The sequence below is a fragment of the Bombyx mori genome, chromosome 3 (genome assembly GCF_030269925.1).
Source record: "Bombyx mori chromosome 3, ASM3026992v2".
NCBI classification, from domain to species: Eukaryota; Metazoa; Arthropoda; class Insecta; order Lepidoptera; family Bombycidae; genus Bombyx; species Bombyx mori.
The window spans coordinates 2,167,014-2,188,067 of NC_085109.1; the positions used below are offsets into that span (position 1 = coordinate 2,167,014).

At 39.7% G+C, this 21,054-nt stretch overlaps 1 protein-coding gene across 6 annotated transcripts in view; it reads right to left on the reverse strand.

Moving 5' to 3' along the window:
- LOC101743819 (rho-related GTP-binding protein RhoN) overlaps positions 1–21,054 on the reverse strand; it is a 131,903-nt gene that overhangs the window by 75,222 nt on the left and 35,627 nt on the right. For 3 of the 6 annotated variants that reach the window (XM_062675048.1, XM_062675053.1, XM_062675046.1), the window contains one exon: positions 12,409–12,448. The gene's annotated coding sequence lies outside the window, so the exon portion shown is untranslated. The remainder of the gene's footprint in view (positions 1–12,408; positions 12,449–21,054) is intronic. The other 3 variants (XM_062675055.1, XM_062675044.1, XM_062675050.1) reach the window with 1 other exon arrangement.

Sequence of the window (21,054 nt, forward strand, 5' to 3'; positions counted from 1 at the left end):
CTCCCGTTTAGCACCACCCAGGGGTCACTTGTAGGGAATCGCGGGTTAAACCTACGGAAGCGGGAAGCACCAACCCCCAAATCTGGTCTGATCTGGTAGTAAATTCAGCGTAGCTCTGCTCTTGCTAGGGCAAGGGCTCTTGTTAGCAAATTCTCTTAGGTTGAGTCCGTGAGCTCACCTACACGTCCGGGCTACCCTTAGGCTACCAACGAATAGGTAGAAAAAAAATCGTGTAATAAAAATAAAATCAGCAAAATTTGTAGATTGGTGGCATATTAGAATCACGCACAGTTATGTACCATAATCCTCACCATATTTGCTGCGAAGCTATCATGGATTCATGTTTGAAGGGTGGAAACGTCAATATGCACACTTTCACTTCGTGTACCATGGTAGTTCTGGTAGGAGACATTATCCCTGAGATGTCTATGAGCTTTGGTATCGCTTAAAATCAGATGGGCCACGAGCTCGTTCATCGTCCACCCAAATTAGCTATTCTGCTCAAACTATTCTAGAACATTACTTTCGTCCTATCGTAGCTTCGAAATTCTCAGAATCAATTTTATCGCAATAAATTTATTTAAGAATTCAAAATAACATAAATCTAATGGCGTGCGATACAAGATCAATCCCATAGCATCTATTAGCCGCTTCACGATCCCGGTACAAAGAAAAAGTACGGGGAAAACATCCCGGTAACAAATTGCCCTATCCCGGAACAAATCCGTCGGAGCTTCGAGCGAAATTACGCATATTTATTAAAGCGCTACAGGTATTACGAATTTCAATATGCATAATGAAGTTAATGGTGCACGGGAAATTAATATTACGTTAAATTTCAATTACTGATTCGATGAAAGAGCCTTATACATATACATATCTACTGGTGGTAGGACCTCTTGTGAGTCCGCGCGGGTAGGTACCACCACCCTGCCTATTTCTGCCGTGAAGCAGTAATGCGTTTCGGTTTGAAGGGTGGGGCAGCCGTTGTAACTATACTGAGACCCTTAGAACTTATATCTCAAGGTGGGTGGCGCATTTGCGTTGTAGATGTCTATGGGCTCCAGTAACCACTTAACACCAGGTGGGCTGTGAGCTCGTCCACCCATCCTAGCAATAAAAAAAAAACATATGTTATAGCGTAGAGTGACATTTTTAATACGCTTTTATTAGCTTCAGACGTATGTATGTTAGTATGTAACGGAATCTTTGAACATGATTTTGACCCCTTTCAAAACGTCGGATTAACTCGAATTTGATATACATATTAAGGACCGATGACAATTCAATATTTAAAAAAAAATAATGAAAAAATTGAAATTCAACTAAAAAATGAAAAATAAATAATAGTAAAAAAAAACTAACAAGATACGCTTTTATAGAAACTCCAACTAAAAAATAGAAAATAAATTTGAATTAAAAATAGTGTAAGAAAAAATGATTATATTGCAAAAAAAGTGTGGGCTGCATGGTATCAGTAGTTATAAATATTTTATGAACAGATATGAGTAGAAGGGTTATTTTGATAATATCCTGAAAAGCACCCCACGCTTTTTTACAATAAAATCATTTTTTCTTACACTATTTTTAATTCAAATTTATATTCTAATTTTTGGCCGGATTTTCTATAAAAGCGTATTTTGTTAGTTTTTTTAAATTATAATATTACTAGCGACCCGCCCTCGCTTCGCTTCGGAAACATTAAAACACACATGAAACCAAAAAAAAAAAAAAAATTAAAAAAAGTATCCTATGTTCATCAGGGACAATGTCGGCTTCTAATGGAAAAAGAATTATTCAAATCGGTCCAGTACTTTCGGAGCCTATTCGAAACAAACAAACAAACAAATCTTTCCTCTTTATAATATTAGTATAGATTTATTATATAATTAAAATCAGTAAATTGTTTCAATCTTGATACGTACACACAGATACAAACACCAGTCCGCGAGAAACTAGAATAGGTCAGGCTACCAACGAATAGGTAACACATACGCGTATATAATAGATAAGAATATGGTGAGAGAAAATCGCTTGGAAGGATAATAACGTTTTTTCTTTACGTTACGATTACTACCAGTCAATTACCGCAGACCGCGTTAAGAACTTTCATTTTGAAAACAGCGTGATCGCCAACAACAAAAAAACACTTGTTTGTCGAAAAGTTGTAAGCTCATAAAAGCGTCGACAATAACGACTTATTTTCAACCGAAGTTGTGTGACCGCTTGACTATGAATTGCAATGATCTAGTCCATTAATTTCGGTATCTACCGCCAAATTTATTGTTACATCACATTTGTCGAATTGATTGCACGGTCACACATCGCGGTACTGATTGTACCATCAACGTAACGTTTAGAAAAAAATGGATTATGTGGTTTTATGAAGACACGGTAAAAGTGAAACTTTTTTTCACATTATAAACATTTAACTCTGACAAACAATATTTACATTAAACACTGACAAAAACAAACAAAATAGCGTGGAGCACTGCCACAAATGAGTAATAGTCTATACACTACACGATCAGCAGCTGCCAACTATAGGCGCCGCCATGTTGCCCTTGGCTGCTCTGACGAGCGCCTTTTACTTTATCCCTACTCGGCGGCCGATCGTCACGCGACATGCAACACACAGACGAAAAAGTTAGACACGATTTAATAAAAGTTTCACTTTAATAGACGACACAATTTAAACAGTACACCGTTCATAATTCAAGCAATATGTTGAATCGCATAGAGTTCAATTAAAAAGGACATAACGCGCAAGATTTGTCAAGTGCAAATATTTTCTTTTTCGTACGTACAACCATCTATTATGCTGTTTTCAGGCTCCAATGGGAATTAGATAAAAAATCAGCAGACTGTTGGCTTTGATTTACGGCGCCGACTAGCGAGGTAGCTTATTAAATACTTTTTTTCTGTCATGATGTTTTATGTTCTACAGTCATCTTAGCCACCGGTGATTCAAACTAAAATACAAATAAAGTTAAAACTTTTAAAATCATTAAAAAAAACTGTAAAAAAGCCAAAAAAGAAATACTCTTTGACATCTTTAAAGGGCAAATATAATGAAGAAGGGACATTTGAAGTACACATAGTCCATTTTTGGTCATTGATTACTTTTCACCATGCAAACCTCCGAGCAGATTTTAATTCTCAATGATACACAATCTCGAAGGAACGAACGCATCTACAAAATCAACAACATGCGACACTGGAAATACACAACATAAAACAAACTAGAGGTCCCGCAGTAGTCGAAATTCGACTATAATTAATTGGAATTGTTAGTCTGTACACTATTATGATTGTATTTTATACTTCTATAATCACAAATTTCGCCAAGACTACACTATAAAAATATTAACAAAGACAAACAATATTTAATCTATTCTCAATTTGACAACAGACGTCAAGAACAAAAGTTTGACAATAAATAGTATGCATGCGTGTGAGCGTCAAATACATAGTATGTAGTGTGTGTAATGTTTTCTTTATTGATTTAATGTATCTTTTATGCATTATTTTAAAAAAATATTAGCATTGTGCACTTCGTCTCTATAAGTGTGGAAAATTTCATACTCCTCCGTCCGCGCAATTTTCGTAAAAAGGGATACAAAGTTTTTGCTTCACGTATTAATATAAAACAAATAAAGCGTATATTTTACACACACACACATGGTTCAGTACGAAATTTTTTCTGGCAATTTACAATTTTAATACGTAATATATATTTGTCAACACACGTCAGGGATGGCTGAGCGGTAGGTTCCGTCATCACTCGTATTCGATTCGATTGAACTCAGTTTAGTCAATAAAACTTTTCAATAATAATTATTGAAACTCAACACACACAACTTTCACAATGACAGGGTAAACCGACAGTTTCGTTCCACATACCGACAGACCGACTGACTGACTGACTGACTGTCAGAGACTCACTGACTGAGACGGACGGAATGACTGTCTGACACGGGATGCCACGACTCTGTCCACGTACCGCCATTTTATACTATGTCGTTACGGAATCTACCGTTCATTTTGTGATATTTATCAAAACAACATTTCATCATTTAAAATAATAATCAAAACCACCGTCTTAATATTACTAAAAGTCGTTATCCACGACAACTAAAAGTCGTTATCCACGACATATTTTTATTTAAGGAGGTAATTCGGAAAATCGTTGCTCTAACTCGGCTCGTTTCCCCGGTTACGGTGTCCTTTCGTTACGCTGACCGGAATACAAATGAGCGGATACAACCGCGAAGGGCGGTCACGGGTGACAGGTTAACGCCCTGCACCTAGATTCTTGTTTCGCCAATTTAATAATTCAATCTGCAGGTGTCGCAGTCATGCTCAGACCTATAAGAACGCCTGGTGAAACTGGAAAGTCCTCCGGGCCACCAGTAATCCTCAAATATAAAAAAAAATCTATAAGAACGCGTTAGATGCCGCTGGATATCACTACATAGTATAAAACAAAGTCGCTTTCTCTGTCCCTATGTATGCTTAAATCTTTAAAACTACGCAACGGATTTTGATGCGATTTTTTTTAATAGATAGAGCGATTGAAGAGGAAGATTTATATGTATAATAACATCCATTAAAGCTCACCCGCGCGGACTCACAAGAGGTCCTACCACCAGTAATTACGCAAATTAGAATTTTTCAGGTTTGATTTTTATTACACGATGTTATTCCTTCACAATGGAAGTCAATCGTGAACATTTGTTGAGTACGTATTTAATTAGAAAATTTGGTACCCGCCTGAGATTCGAACACCGGTGCATCGCTCAACACGAATGCACCGGACGTCTTATCCCTTAGACCACGACGACGTGTAGACAGACGTGTGTACATATTCAATTTTTTTCCTCTGTCTATTCGCTGGCAGCCTAAGGGGGTTGGCTTTCCAGGTACGCCCCAGCAGGTAGGTGGGCTCACGGGCTCTACTTGAATTTGTTAAAACTAGGCCTAGCAAGAACAATGCTTCGCAGAATCTACCACCGGATCGGAGCCGCAACTCACTGAGAAGGTCCGGTTTGGTATACAAACTTAATGGTCATTTGAGAATCTAATATATTGATTGGGTAAACAGAGTATTTGTGTCTAAACCAAATCGTTTGAGTGTGAGCATAGCTTTACGGTCTCCGCTTTACAATTCCAGTGGCAAAAAACAAAAGAGCACATGTCTGACGCTTCGTATTGCGAAAAGGTTCTTTATTATTAAGGCGTACGGTGGTTTTTCTTTTCAAAACAGCATTCAGATCTAGTGTATTATGGTTCGGAATGATCGAGTTTTATGTCGTAAAATGTCGTTCAGTTTGTGCAGTAGCTGGCTTCTCTATGTTTTATGTATCAATGTTTACGTCATCAGCGTTTCGTCATTACTATGCCTGTCCTCTGGTTTTATCTGGTTTTGTGGGGGTTGATGCTTCCCGCTTCCGTAGGTTTAACCCGCGATTCCCTACAAGTGACCCCTGGGTGGTGCTAAACGGGAGCCGAAAACATAACCGGTGGTAGGACCTAGTCCGACTGGCTGGCGACCACCCTCCAACTAGAGTCCGCCGCCAAATAGCCTAGCTGTGTTCCGGCGTGTGGGTTGGAGAGCCAGTTCTGTCCCTTCCCTTTCCCCTTCCTTGTTGGGGTTGAGTCTTGGTGACACCTGGAACTTGCGGAGCAGACGTGCGTGCGAACTCACGGGGCGTGATTGTTTGACGGGGGTATAGGGAGACCCAGTGAAACGGTACCCGCTGCCGCCCGCCGGTCAGTAGGGGACCTGAACCCGGGTGTCTCTACTAAACTCCGCCCCGGGAAGCTGTCCCGCCAACCGGTGTAAAATCCTGTCGTGCGGTCGTCGTGCCGGAGTCGGAGACCGGAGTGGATCCCGGCGATCGCACGCAGAGTGGACTGGGGGCCCTTCCATGCCCTGCGTCAGTCTCTCACGCAACCCGTGGTCGAGCACGTACTATGTTCCGCGCTTCATTCGGGTGTTGCCTCGATCTCACCTCCAACATCCTACCTCTCCTAATCCTACTCTCCGTAAACTTAAGAATCATGAAGACTACAAAAAAAAAGAAAAGGGTTTCACAGGCGGTCCCCCATTCCACATTTAATGTGGATTTCAGCAATGTCAGGGGCCTACATAGCAACCTTGACGCCGTACACCACCACCTTGAGACGGCGCAGCCTGCCCTGCTTTTTTTAACGGAGACGCAGATATCTGCTCCGGATGATACCTCATACCTTGAATACCCCGGCTACGTATTGGAGCACAACTTCCTGCGTAAAGCCGGGGTGTGCGTATTCGTCCGGGCTGATGTCTGTTGTCGCCGTCTTCGGGGCCTCGAACAACGGGACCTGTCCCTCTTGTGGCTGCGCGTAGATCACGGGGGCCGTAGCCGAATCTACGCGTGCCTGTACAGGTCCCACAGCAGTGATGCAGGTTCAGCTCTGTTTGAGCATGTGCAAGAGGGGACTAACCGCGTGCTTGAGCAGTACCCATCTGCGGAGGTGGTGGTTCTTGGAGACTTTAACGCTCACCACCAAGAGTGGTTGGGGTCCAGAACCACTGACCTCCCGGGTCGGACTGCCTACGATTTCGCCTTGGCCTACGGCTTCTCCCAGCTGGTGACACAGCCCACCCGTGTCCCAGATATCGAGGGGCACGAGCCTTCTTTGTTGGACCTTCTGCTGACCACAGATCCGGCCGGATACAGTGTGGTGGTCGACGCTCCGCTTGGATCGTCTGATCACTGCCTTATTCGTGCTGCCGTACCACTCTCTCGTCCTGATCGTCGAACGACGACCAGGTATCGAAGAGTTTGGCGGTATATGTCAGCAGATTGGGATGGATTGCGTGAATTTTACGCATCCTACCCATGGGGGCGGTTCTGCTTTTCCTCTGCTGATCCTGACGTCTGTGCGGACCGTCTTAAAGACGTGGTGCTCCAGGGGATGGAATTGTTTATTCCCTCCTCTGTAGTGCCCGTTGGGGGTCGCAGCAAACCCTGGTATAACAATGCCAGCAGGGATGCTGCACACCTCAAGCGGTCCGCATACGTGGCATGGGATAATGCCAGGAGACGTCGGGATCCTAACATCTCAGGGGAAAGGCGGAAATATAACGCCGCTTCCAGGTCCTACAAGAAGGTAATTGCCAAGGCGAAGTCGGAGCACGTCGCTAGAGTTGGCGAGCGATTGAAGAGCTATCCCTCCGGGAGCCGTGCTTTTTGGTCGCTCGCCAAAGCTGCAGAAGGAAACTTCTGCAGGCCTAGTCTCCCACCACTGCGCAAGTCCGATGACAATCTGGCCCACAGCGCGAAAGAGAAGGCTGACCTTCTGGTCAAACTCTTCGCCTCGAACTCGACTGTGGACGACGGGGGTGCCACACCACCGAACATCCCCCGGTGTGATAGCTCCCTGCCGGATATCTGCTTCACACAGTGTGCAGTCAGGCGGGAGCTCCGACTCCTGGACGTCCATAAGTCGAGTGGGCCAGACGGCATCCCCGCAGTGGTTTTGAAAACGTGCGCCCCTGAGCTGACACCTGCGCTAACGCGTTTGTATCGCCTCTCTTATTGCACTAACAGGGTTCCGTCTTCATGGAAGACCGCCCACGTCCACCCTATCCCCAAGAAGGGTGACCGGTCGGACCCATCGAGCTACAGGCCTATCGCGATAACTTCCTTGCTTTCCAAGGTGATGGAGCGAATTATAAATACACAACTCCTGAAGTATCTTGAAGATCGCCAGCTGATCAGTGACCGACAGTACGGTTTCCGTCACGGTCGCTCAGCTGGCGATCTTCTTGTATACCTTACTCACAGGTGGGCTGAAGCCTTGGAGAGCAAGGGCGAGGCTCTTGCTGTGAGCCTTGATATCGCGAAGGCCTTCGACAGGGTCTGGCATAGGGCACTTCTATCGAAGTTACCATCTTACGGAATCCCCGAGGGTCTCTGCAAGTGGATCGCTAGCTTTTTGGATGGGCGGAGCATCACGGTCGTTGTAGACGGTGACTGTTCTGATACCATGACCATTAACGCTGGCGTTCCACAAGGTTCGGTGCTCTCCCCCACGCTTTTCATCCTGTATATCAATGACATGCTGTCTATTGATGGCATGCATTGCTATGCAGATGATAGCACGGGGGATGCGCGATATATCGGCCATCGGAGTCTCTCTCGGAGCGTGGTGCAAGAGAGACGATCAAAACTTGTGTCTGAAGTGGAGAACTCTCTGGGGCGAGTCTCCGAATGGGGTGAATTGAACTTGGTTCAATTCAACCCGATAAAGACACAAGTTTGCGCGTTCACTGCGAAGAAGGACCCCTTTGTCATGGCGCCGCAATTCCAAGGAGTATCCCTGCAACCTTCCGAGAGTATCGGGATACTTGGGGTCGACATTTCGAGCGATGTCCAGTTTCGGAGTCATTTGGAAGGCAAAGCCAAGTTGGCGTCCAAAATGCTGGGAGTCCTCAACAGAGCGAAGCGGTACTTCACGCCTGGACAAAGACTTTTGCTTTATAAAGCACAAGTCCGGCCTCGCATGGAGTACTGCTCCCATCTCTGGGCCGGGGCTCCCAAATACCAGCTTCTTCCATTTGACTCCATACAGAGGAGGGCCGTTCGGATTGTCGATAATCCCATTCTCTCGGATCGTTTGGAGCCTCTGGGTCTGCGGAGGGACTTCGGTTCCCTCTGTATTTTGTACCGTATGTTCCATGGGGTGTGCTCTGAGGAATTGTTCGAGATGATACCAGCATCTCGTTTTTACCATCGCACCGCCCGCCACCGGAGTAGAGTTCATCCATACTACCTGGAGCCACTGCGGTCATCCACAGTGCGTTTCCAGAGATCTTTTTTGCCACGTACCATCCGGCTATGGAATGAGCTCCCCTCCACGGTGTTTCCCGAGCGCTATGACATGTCCTTCTTCAAACGAGGCTTATGGAGAGTATTAAGCGGTAGGCAGCGGCTTGGCTCTGCCCCTGGCATTGCTGAAGTCCATGGGCGACGGTAACCACTCACCATCAGGTGGGCCGTATGCCCGTCTGCCTACAAAGGCAATAAAAAAAAAAAAAAAAAAAAAAAAAAAATCTGAACTATATTCATAATCCAAGTATTTGAAATGGGAGCTCAACGTATTTCGGAACTCCTCATATCCGGATTCAGTAATCATAGGGATTCAGGTAAGATACAGACGATGTAGTTGCTGAGTACTCTCACAGGATAACATTTAAGAGTCCGCCACTGAAAGCATAAGTACTTTTGTTCTTGGCAAGTAATGTAACGCAATTGAAATAATAACACAATTGAAATGAAATGAGCTTCTATCCGATGATTTGCAAGAGAAGTAAATTAGAAATAAGGTGACACTCCACAAAACTTGCACACGTCCCGTCATGACCTATGCAAGTGTACTGTTCGCTCACGCGGCCCGCACTAACTTGAAATCCCTTCAAACTACTCAATCCCGTTTTTGCAGGATAGCTGTCGGAGCCCCGTGGTTCGTCTGGAACATCGACCTGCATGACGACCTTGACCTGGAGTCCATCAGTAAGTATCTACAGTCGGCATCAATGCGACACAACGGTACGAAAATCCTCTCATCGTGGCCGCCGGAATAGGATAGTCGATCCTGCGAACCAAATGGTAAACAGTCGACGTCGTCCAAAACACGTCATTTCGGATCCTCCCGATCCACTAACGGTGCTTTTAGGTACCCCAAGCACCGTGAGCTCGTCCATACGTCTAAGCAAAAAAATAATTAAATACATTAGAAGCTACCACGAAAATTGTAAAGTATACGGGAGGTGAGAAATTTTAAAATGCTTAATAATAAACCATGCAATTAATTGTACGCCTCATCGAAATTATTCATATTGTTATCAAATAAAAGAGTATTGAAATATTTTTATCCGTATATTGGCTTATAAATCCTTGTAATTGGCACAAGCTATTGTACAGAAATACTGTCTATGAGGAGCATTAAGTTCCATCAATACTCAATCTACCCGCATCCCGTCAATAAGATAAGAGGAACGCATAATTCAATTTAATATAAGTGTTTTAAGAAAGTTACGACCAGTGCAAACGACTAGAGACCTTTTGTTCGTGCTTTTTGGATTGCGACTTCTTAATTTGATACGCACGAGGGTTTGAAGTAAAATTTTAAGGTTGTGTCGTGTCGTTCAGTCGAGTCGTCGTGGCCTAAAGGATAAGACGTCCGGTGCATTCGTATGAAGCGATGCATCGGTGTTCGAATCCCGCAGGCGGGTACCAATTTTTCTAATGAAATACGTACTCAACAAATGTTCGCGATTTACTTCCACGGTGAAGGAATAACATCGTGTAATAAAAATTAAACCCGCAAAATTATAATTTGCGTAATCACTGGTGGTAGGACCTCTTGTGAGTCCGCGTGGGTAGGTACCACCGCCCCGCCTATTTCCGCCGTGAAGCAGTAATGCGTTTCGGTTCGAAGGGTGGGGTAGCCGTTGTAACTATACTGAGACCTTAGAACTTATATTTCGAGGTGAATGGCGCATTTGCGTTGTGGATGTCTATGGGCTCCAGTAACCACTTAACCACGTGGGCTGTGAGCTCGTCCATACATCTAAGCAATAATAAAAAAATAAAAAAATTGTTGCAAGAAAACTATACACACTGCTCGCGGTAGGCAGCAAGCAGCTTGGCTCTGCCCCTGGCATTGCTGAAGTCCATGGGCGACGGTAACCACTCACCATCAGGTGGGCCGTATGCTCGACTGCCTACAAGGGCAATAAAAAAAAATACATTCCCTCGCTACAGAAGTCTGGTAAAGAGAGCGACATATGCACTACAAAACAAAAGCGATTTTCATTAAACCTCAATAGGATATAATAGCGGTGATTTCTTATTAATTTGTATATTGACAACACACACGTGACAATAAATTTTGTAATAATTATAACCTAACAACGTTTCCGACGAATGTTCTATTAGAAACCTTAAGCTTGTATGCTAAAGGTGGTATTTGCTTTTCCAGGATCTTGTTAGTTCCTCCTATTCTATTATAGTAGTAGCTACATCATAAACATGTCCATAAACACAGGTGACATGTTAAAAAAAAAGGTGTTAATAAAAAATTACCGGTCAAAGCTGATATTTTCTATTTTTCCGATCATTTAATCTGTAACGTCCCTTATAGAGTCTTCAAGAAATACATTATTTCGTATTTCTCACGATACATTACCCCGCGATCGTTCTCTTAGTTAAGGGTCATTCATACACATAATAATTTTGTTATATGTTATTATTATAAATTAATTCAGTATATACGATTTGCGTGGACTAGGCGAACTAGTGACTAGTAATGAATTACTTTGTCATAAAATTAATTAATGTCTCGAAAATAATTTTGGATATCACTACATAGTATAAAACAAAGTCGTTTTCTCTGTCCGTATATCTGTCTGTCCCTATGTATGCTTAAATCTTTAAAACTACGCAACGGATTTTGATGCGTTTTTTTTTAAATAAATAGAGTGATTGAAGAGGAAGGTTTATATGTATAATAACATCCATTAAATAGTAGAGAAATCAATAATAAATTACAGTTTCCGAAGCGAAGCGAGAGCGGGTCGCTAGTCGTTAAATAGATAACTAAATTTCGTGTTCAATGACCCTGTTATTTTGATACAGCACTGCGTATTAACATCGTCATTCGTCATATTTTTCCTACAAAATAGTCAAGCGTTTCAGTTTGAAGAATAAGATCTTATCACTACATAGTATAAAACAAAGTCGCTTTCTCGGTCCCTATATGCCTATGTATGCTTAAATCTTTAAAACTACGCAACGGATCTTGATGCAGTTTTTTTAAATAGATAGAGTGATTGAAGAGGAAGGTTTATATGTATAATAACATGCATTAAATAGTGGAGAAATCAATAATAAATTACAGTTTCCGAAGCGAAGCGAGGGCGGGTCGCTAGTTATGAATAAAATTCAGACTTCGATACTCGCTCAATATGTCACTTAGATTCAGATGGGCTGTGAAAACGTTGACCTAAAAGAAAGATATCCGAACGATACTCTTGGATATCTATAGAAGGTGTATTATGAATAGCCTATCAATGAGGAAACGTCTTAAGCCCACCACGAGGCTTATCGAATGACGGATAGCGTCGTGCCCCCGAAATCGGTGACCTGACGTTTATCTACTTCAGCAAAAAAGGAAAAAATATTTACCCGAATAAGTTGCGCTGCAAATTATTTTCTGAGGGACGCGTGAGTACATTGTATTACTTTTTACACTTTCGTACAATGGAAACATTGTAAATCGACCTATTTGTAGAAAATTTACAATTTTGTAGACGTCTTATTTTTAGTTTAATTATACTATAATCTAAAGACTCACCTACTAAAATCACGCCCTGCTTCGTATACCACACAAAGATCTGAAACAAAAAAAATATCTATTTATAAATATGTGAAGCTTTGTATCCCTTTTTACGAAAATTGCGAGGACGGAGGAGTACGAAATTTTCCACACTTATAGAGAATATAGAGAAGAAGTGCACAAAGCTAATTTTTTTTTTAAATAATGCATAAAAGACACATTAAATCATTTGACGCACACATGCATGCATACTATTTATTGTCAAACTTTTGTTCTTGAAGTCTGTTGTCAAATTGAGAATAGATTAAATATTATTTGTCTTTGTTAATATTTTTAATAGTGTAGTCTTGGCGAAATTTGTGATTATAGAAGTATAAAATACAATCATAATAGTGTACAAACTTACAATTCCAATTAATTATAGTCGAATTTCGACTACTGCGGGACCTCTATTAATCAATTATTTAATTTACTCCCTTCATTATTCTGAAAGTATTATCACATCGAGGGGTGAAATGGTATTTGGTTTAAGCGAAATTTCCCTTTAATACGCGACATTTATCTTTGTAATTAAAGGTTCGTTTTATTTAGTATTAGCATCAACAATTCGATGTTTTTAATTGAACTTCAATTAAGTAAGTTTACTCCATTCAGATAGCTGAAGGAGTTTTTTTATTTTTTTATTGCTTAGATGGGTGGACGAGCTCACAGCCCACCTGATGTTAAGTGGTTACTGGAGCCCATCAGTAAGTTATTTGGGGTACGCCCAGAACAGACGGAGCGACGATTTCGAACGGTAGCCATCGGGAAATGGATGAGGGAAGCCAAAAACAGGGCTGGATTATGTAAATACGGAGCCGACTCAGTCCAGCAGTGGACAACAGTGGCCTAATTATGATTCTGATATTTTAATGTATTTTTTTTCAGCCCACGCACGTTCACTGGCGAACGTAAGCCTCGCCCAAAGTTTTGATTTGTTTTGATTTGATTTGAATAACCTGTCTTGCGCAGCCTGAATCCAACGAATAATGCATAAGTAAGTACGTCGAATACCGAAACACGTAAATAAAATTTACGTAATTACTGGTGGTAGGACCTCTTGTGAGTCCGCACGGGTAGGTACCACTACCCCACCTATTTCTGCAGTGAAGCAGTTACGCGTTTCGGTTTGAATCAAATCAAATCAAATCAAAAAATTTTATTCAACATAAATGAAAGTACATACTTGTTGAACGTCAAAAAAACTACCGCCAATTCACAAGAACTAGCCTCCGTCCTGAGAAGAATTGGCAAGAAACTCAGCGGGCATGTCTTTTTTTTTTTACATATGAAATTATTATTTATTTATTTTTTAATATTAGATTTTTTTTAAAATATGAATTTTTTACAATGAGTAATATAACGTAACAATTACTACAATATTGAAATGCCTGGAGCGAGCAACTCATTCCCACTTTGTGCAATCTTCTAGATAATCATTGACTTTATAGTAAGCTTTATTGCACAGATGTTCTTTAATAGTTTTCTTAAACCTATGTATATGTAGGTTCTGAACATCTTGTGGGATTTTGTTGTACAGACGCACAGACAATGAAGGGTCTTCCCCTGAAGATCTTCCCCTCCGTCGTCAAACCTCCAAACAATCAGTAGCTTTTGAGTTATCCTTATTAACAAAGCATCTTCAATTAATCCCGACTATATTGATGATATTCTCATTTTAATGTTGGATTCGGTTTTATTTTTTTATAAACTTTATTATGTTTTATCATTGCACAAGAGTAGAACTATTTCATCTATACGTTTTGATTGATTAACTTGGACTAAAGAGAAAAGAAAATTCAGAAACCGAGAACAGAATTGTATTCAATTGCTATGTCTATGCGTTTTTATAAATAGACTAATCAAACCTGCCACCACCCCACCTATTTCTGCCCCGAAGCAGCAATGCGTTTCGGTTCGAAGGGTGGGGCAGCCGTTGTAACTATACTGAGACCTTAGAACTTATATCTCAAGGTGGGTGGCAGCATTTACGTTGTACATGACCTCCGTCAAATCGCGATTAGTGTTGCCGTGGTAAAAACTCAAAAACCTACAGATTGGTTTCGAATAATACCAATAATATAATAAAGATACAACGATTTAAAGGATCGACATCCTCAACATGGCAGATGCGTGAACAGGTATATTTAGATTTTTCCCACTAAGTTGGGTAGAGTGAAAAAAAAAAACTTTACTTGTTTATTGTATTTAATTTTTTTTTTTTGCTTACACCGACGAACCTGATATTAACTGATTACCAGAGCCTATAGACACCACAGCCGAGGATCGTGCGCAGTGGTCTACTATAGGTTGATGATGATGATAACATGATGATGACATGACGACACCACAACGTGAATACAGCCACACACCTTGGACTTTGAGGTCTATGTCTTAATTGTATAGTAATTAGGCTATTTTTGGTTTTTTCAATCTCTCTTTTTGTTGAGGTTTTGAGCCTGTAAATGATGCTTTAAGGTATAACAAATACATATATATATAAAAATGAATTGCTGTTCGTTAGTCTCGCTAAAACTCGAGAACGGCTGAACCGATTTGGCTAATTTTGGTCTTGAATTACTTTTGGAAGTCCAGAGAAGGTTTAAAAGGTAGATAAATATGAAAATGCTCAGAATTAAATAAATAAAAATAACTATTTTGTTTTTCCTTTGTTGTGTCCCCCGTCGGACGGATTCCTTTTGTTTGTTTTAAGTTTATTTTATACAAAAGTTTAGGTCTTTTATTTATCGATTGAGGCACTACGAAGTCTGCCGGGTCAGCTAGTCGTTAATAATTTTATGCGAACGACAATGCAAGCAGATACATTCGCATTGTCATAAATGTACGTAACATATTCATATAAATGAGCACACATTATTCAAAGGAATATCCCGTTGCAAAAGTTAGCGTCGCTCTTGAAGTTTGCACGAGAAAGTTTCACGTAACTTGATTAAATCGAGTTTAGAAGACGGGTAATGGATAACGATAAACGATTGTTATGTGTTACGTGTTTTATTTATTTATTGCTTAGATGGGTGGATGAGCTCACAACCCATCTGATATTATGTTACTGGACCCCATAAACATCTACAACAAAAATGCCGGCATCTACCCTGAGATATGAGATCTAAGGTCTCACTTGTAATAGTACAACGGCTGCCCCACCCTTTACACCGAAACGCATTACAGCTTCACGGCAAAAATAGGCAGGGCGGTGTAAACGTTGCAAAAATGTCGCTTAAACCAAATATCACCGTCAATATATATGTAGAAGTAGCTCCAGGCCCACGAATGACCAAAATCAGTGAATAAGATATTAGATTTAATATACATTTATTTCTAGGTCAAGAAAGAAAGCGCCATCGTCGCTAAGGAGACAAGTTATTTACTGAGAAATTGTAATTTATATAGGGTGTGCCGAAATTCAACATCAAGCAAACGAAAAGCAGGTTACATAATTTTTGACTAAAATAAGAGAAGTTCACGGAACTGGGTTAAGTGAAAATATTTTTACTTATTTTTTTTTTCTATACTTTTACGTTTCATTACCCAATCCTAAATTGTGATATTTGATATGTGACATATTTTAAACAAAGCAAGTTGTCAGTAGCGTTTATTTTAAGGTGGTCTTCATTTTTTTTCTATGGGATAAAAGACAGAAGCACGCTTATCGAATACAGGACTTTTTTTAGACAAATATCAACCCGCAATAGTTGAAATTTGACTATAATTAATTGAAATTATAATATAAGTTTAAACATTATTATGGTTCTTTTTTTTATTGCTTAGATGGGTAGGTGAGCTGACAGCCCGCCTGGTGTTAGGTGGTTACTGGAGCCCATAGACAACGTTAATGCGCCGCCCATCTTGAGATATAAGTTCTAAGGTCTCAATAACGGCTGCTCCACCCTTCAAACCGAAAAGCATAACTGCTTCACGCACCTACCCGTGCGGACTCACAAGAAGTTCTACCACCAGTAAGGTAAGGTATACCGGTACTTCTTAGCGCATTTCTTGAAAATAGATTAATTTAAGCTTGATAACACAGCAGATAGATAGCTACATTCACATGTAATATTGAGTGTAGGTTTAATAAACAAAGTGACATACGACATCGCGCACTGTACCAAGGGGTTTTTATTGAAAAAAGGCGACCAGCTTTTCAACCATGAAATCGAATGTCGGGTTAACGTGCGATATCGGTGGGAACAGGCGGTTCGCGGAACGAATTCTATTTCATTTATCTTTAATTTATTACCACTTCGTTCGTCCTTGTTTCTTTAAGCGGAATAAAATATGACTCGCTCCGGATGTACGTAATTTGGGAAAGGAATTTCTAGTCCTTAAGTCGTTTGTATGGGCATGGTGCAAACGATTTACAAAAAATAATGGATGTTTTATTCAATTGTAACGTTGACTTCCACCCTATCGCAGCTTGTTACGAATGAGATGGCAATGTGAGGTTACAAGGAGATCGTTAGGAGTTTTCCGTCCGGTGAGACAGCAAGATCTGTGCTTATGTCTAGTTCTTGTAGTTTTTCTTTCAGCTAGAATAACTACTATTCCATTAAGTAATTTAATCTATATATTAATACGTGAAGCAAAAACTTTGTATCCCTTTTTACGAAAATTGCGCGGACGGGGGAGTATAAAATTTCCACACTTATAGAGAATATAGAGAAGAAGTGCACAAAGCTAATATTTTTTGAAAATAATGCATAAAAGATACATTAAATCAATAAAGAAAACATTACACACACTACATACCATGTATTTGACGCACACACGCATGCATACTATTTATTGTCAAACTTTTGTTTTGTGTACGCATCGGATTTTGATGCGGTTTTTTTTAATAGATAGAGTGATTGAAGAGGAAGGTTTATATGTATAATAACATCCATTAAATAGTGGAGAAATCAATAATAAATTACAGTTCCCGAAGCGAAGCGAGGGCGGGTCTATATCTATATACAGGGTGTCCCAGAAAGAATGGATAATCCTTGAACCCCGCACGGGACAGCTCTCCAGCGCTCAGAAAAAAATATCTAAAAAAAAGAATTCCAAGTGATACCCAAAATATGATTTTTTTTAGAAAAACATACGTTATTTTTACTTTACTTCACATTCATATGCACAACGGCCACAAAGCTATGAAATTTGTGGCGTTTTTGGTGTCATCTTGTTCCTGATACACTATACTACTAGAAATACATTAAATAATATAAGTATCTATGATACTTTTTTCAAAAACAAAATAAGAACTTTAATTTTTAACCTGAAATTTGATACCAAAATAATTTTGGCGTAGTTTGAGAGTGTTTCATGTAAAAAAAAAGTATGAAAACGTAAGTGGCCAGCTATTTTAAAAAAATGCGCAGCTCATACAGCTTACAAAATGGTATCATACATCTTTTTATCTAATACCACTACGAAGTTATTGCTATTGAGATGCAAAAAGAGTAAATACGACTAAAAATAAAAAATAAGTCTTAATAAATTTTAATAATAATAAAAAAAATCGGGTGTACATAAATCAAGCTTTATTCACAACAGGTGTTCAAGCTGCCTGCCACCGACTCGTAATACACGCTCGACATCTTCTATTAGAGGCTCTACTAAGATAACGTCCATAGCGTCGTTCATTTGGAACGGTCAAAATGGGACCCAAACGACCAATCCATTTATTTGGATACGTGGCATTTAAATAAAAGGGGACGTTTGTACCATAATGTGCAGGGCAGCCATCATTCTGTAGCCAATGGGATTCCCTTACCTTCTCAGGCACTTTTTCCACTAAGTCCAGGAGATCATTTTGCAAAAAATTTAAATAACTATGAGAAGATAAATTTACCGGCAGTTCGAAAGGACCAATAATTATCCCGTTCAATATACCAGTCCAATAAGTCTTAATTATTGATCATGCCAATACTCAAGACATTGTGCTTGACGAAATTCAGCAAGACCCCTCTGTAAGAACAATATCACGGCGTACTGGAATCCGGAAAACGACCGTGCACCGTGTACTGAAAATAAATAAATATCATCCTTACCATATTAGACGCGTCCAAGCTCTGCAACCAAGAGATTACAATGCAAGATTGTTTTTTTGTCGGCAAATGCTTGCAAAAATAGAAGAAGATCCACAATTCTTTGGAAAAATTCTATGTAGCGACGAATCTACTTTAAAAAAAGACGGATACTTTAATATCGACGCTTGAAAGGCAAACGTGACTAAGCGACAATAACTGCTTTGTACATAAATGATAGGCAATAACCACATTCGATGCGCAAAAAAAATATATTTCTAGGTATATTAAAATAATTTCAATCCTACAGCTACTAGCTAGATTCTACTACAGCTAGATTCGTTTAAATAAATTTTGTTTTCAGGTATTTCAACTTTAAATTAGTCTACTGTAAAGTTCACGCATTGTCGCTTAGTCACGTTTGTCTTTCAAGCGTCGATATGCATAATCTGCACAGCTGACAACTCTCGAATCCAAATTTAATGCGAGAAGAGAGGTCGCAATACCAGTTCAAAGTAAATTATTGGACTGGTATATTAAACGGGATAATTATTTGTCCTTTCGAACTGCCGGCAAATTTATCTTCTCATAGTTATTTAAATTTTTTGCAAAATGATCTCCTGGACTTAGTGGAAAAAGTGCCTGAGAAGGTAAGGGAGTCCCATTGGCTACAGAATGATGGCTGCCCTGCACATTATGGTACAAACGTCCCTTCTTATTTAAATGCCACGTATCCAAATAAATGGATTGGTAGTTTGGGTCCCATTTTGACCGTTCCAAATGAACGACGCTATGGACGTTATCTTAGTAGAGCCTCTAATAGAAGATGTCGAGCGTGTATTAGAGTCGGTGGCAGGCAACTTGAGCACCTGTTGTAAATAAAGCTTGATTTATGTACACCCGATTTTTTTTATTATTATTAAAATTTATTAAGATTTATTTTTTATTTTTAGTCGTATTTACTCTTTTTGCATCTCAATAGCAATAACTTCGTAGTGGTATTAGATAAAAAGATGTATGATACCATTTTGTAAGCTGTATGAGCTGCGCATTTTTTTAAAATAGCTGGCCACTTACGTTTTCATACTTTTTTTTTACATGAAACACTCTCAAACTACGCCAAAATTATTTTGGTATCAAATTTCAGGTTAAAAATTAAAGTTCTTATTTTATTTTTGAAAAAAGTATCATAGATACTTATATTATTTAATGTATTTCTAGTAGTATAGTCTATCAGGAACAAGATGACACCAAAAACGCCACAAATTTCATAGCTTTGTGGCCGTTGTGCATATGAATGTGAAGTAAAGTAAAAATAACGTATGTTTTTCTAAAAAAAAACATATTTTGGGTATCACTTGGAATTCTTTTTTTTAGATATTTTTTTCTGAGCGCTGGAGAGCTGTCCCGTGCAGGGTTCAAGGATTATCCATTCATTCTGGGACACCCTGTATATAAAAATGAATTGCTGTTCGTTAGTCTCGCTAAAACTCGAGAGTGGCTAGACCGATTTGGCTAATTTTGGTCTTGAATTGTTCGTGGAAGTCCAGGGAAGGTTCAAAAGGTAAAAAAAATATAAAAAAGGTCGGAATTATATAAAAACAAAAATTTTGTTTTTCCTTTGATGTGTCTGTCCCCTTGATGTGTGTTTTATTAATCGATTGAGGCACTATGAAGTCTGCCGGGTCAGCAAGTTTATAAATAAATTTACATTGACATTATAAGTAAACAATTATCCAACTATATATCTAGATTAAAGCAAAAATTCAAAACAAGTCTATCAAAGAAGAAGATTGTCTTGAGCATTTCTGCTGCACAAGTTCAGTGACCGCTGACTTGCAACAAATAGATACAGTTTCTATACACTCTTTCGTATGACACAAAGGGATGAAGGTCGTACTCAGATTATATTAGAGGGGGTTCATTATTCTTGAATGGGGGTTCATATGGGTTCATATGGGGGTTCATTATCTTTGAACTAAGGCTTCAGCATTTACAGTAAATTTTAGTTCGTTGATTTAAATGAGCTTGTTCTTAAATATATCCATTTATCTAGAAGAAGTCGTATGGGGGCAAACACACTCTGGAGATGGTCCTGGCGATATTTTTTACGTTTCGTCATTTTCAATCTTACTTAAATCGTTAATTGTACTCCAGACCTTATTCAATTAAGAAATTAAGAATTATTCTGTGCTCTGTACTACTAAGCGACTACTCGCATCGCATCAAATGACCTATTTTATTTAATTATAATTTGCGTAATTACTGGTGGTAGGACCTCCTGTGAGTTCGCACGGATAGATACCACCACCCTGCCTATTTCTGCCGTGAAGCAGTAATGCAGTAAGCAGCCGTTGTAACATACTGAGACCTTAGAACTCATATCTCAAGGTGAGTGGCGGCATTTACGTTTATGGGCTCCGATAACCACTTAAAACCAGGTGGGCTGTGAGCTCGGGCTTATTCAGAATGTATTAAATACGAATATTAGTTACAAAGCAGAGCACAAAGAGAACCACGAATATAAGAAACACTATCCTACCTCATTTTCTCCCAAGTTAAAGTCTTATTAATTTATGTGTCTGTCTCTTTCTAC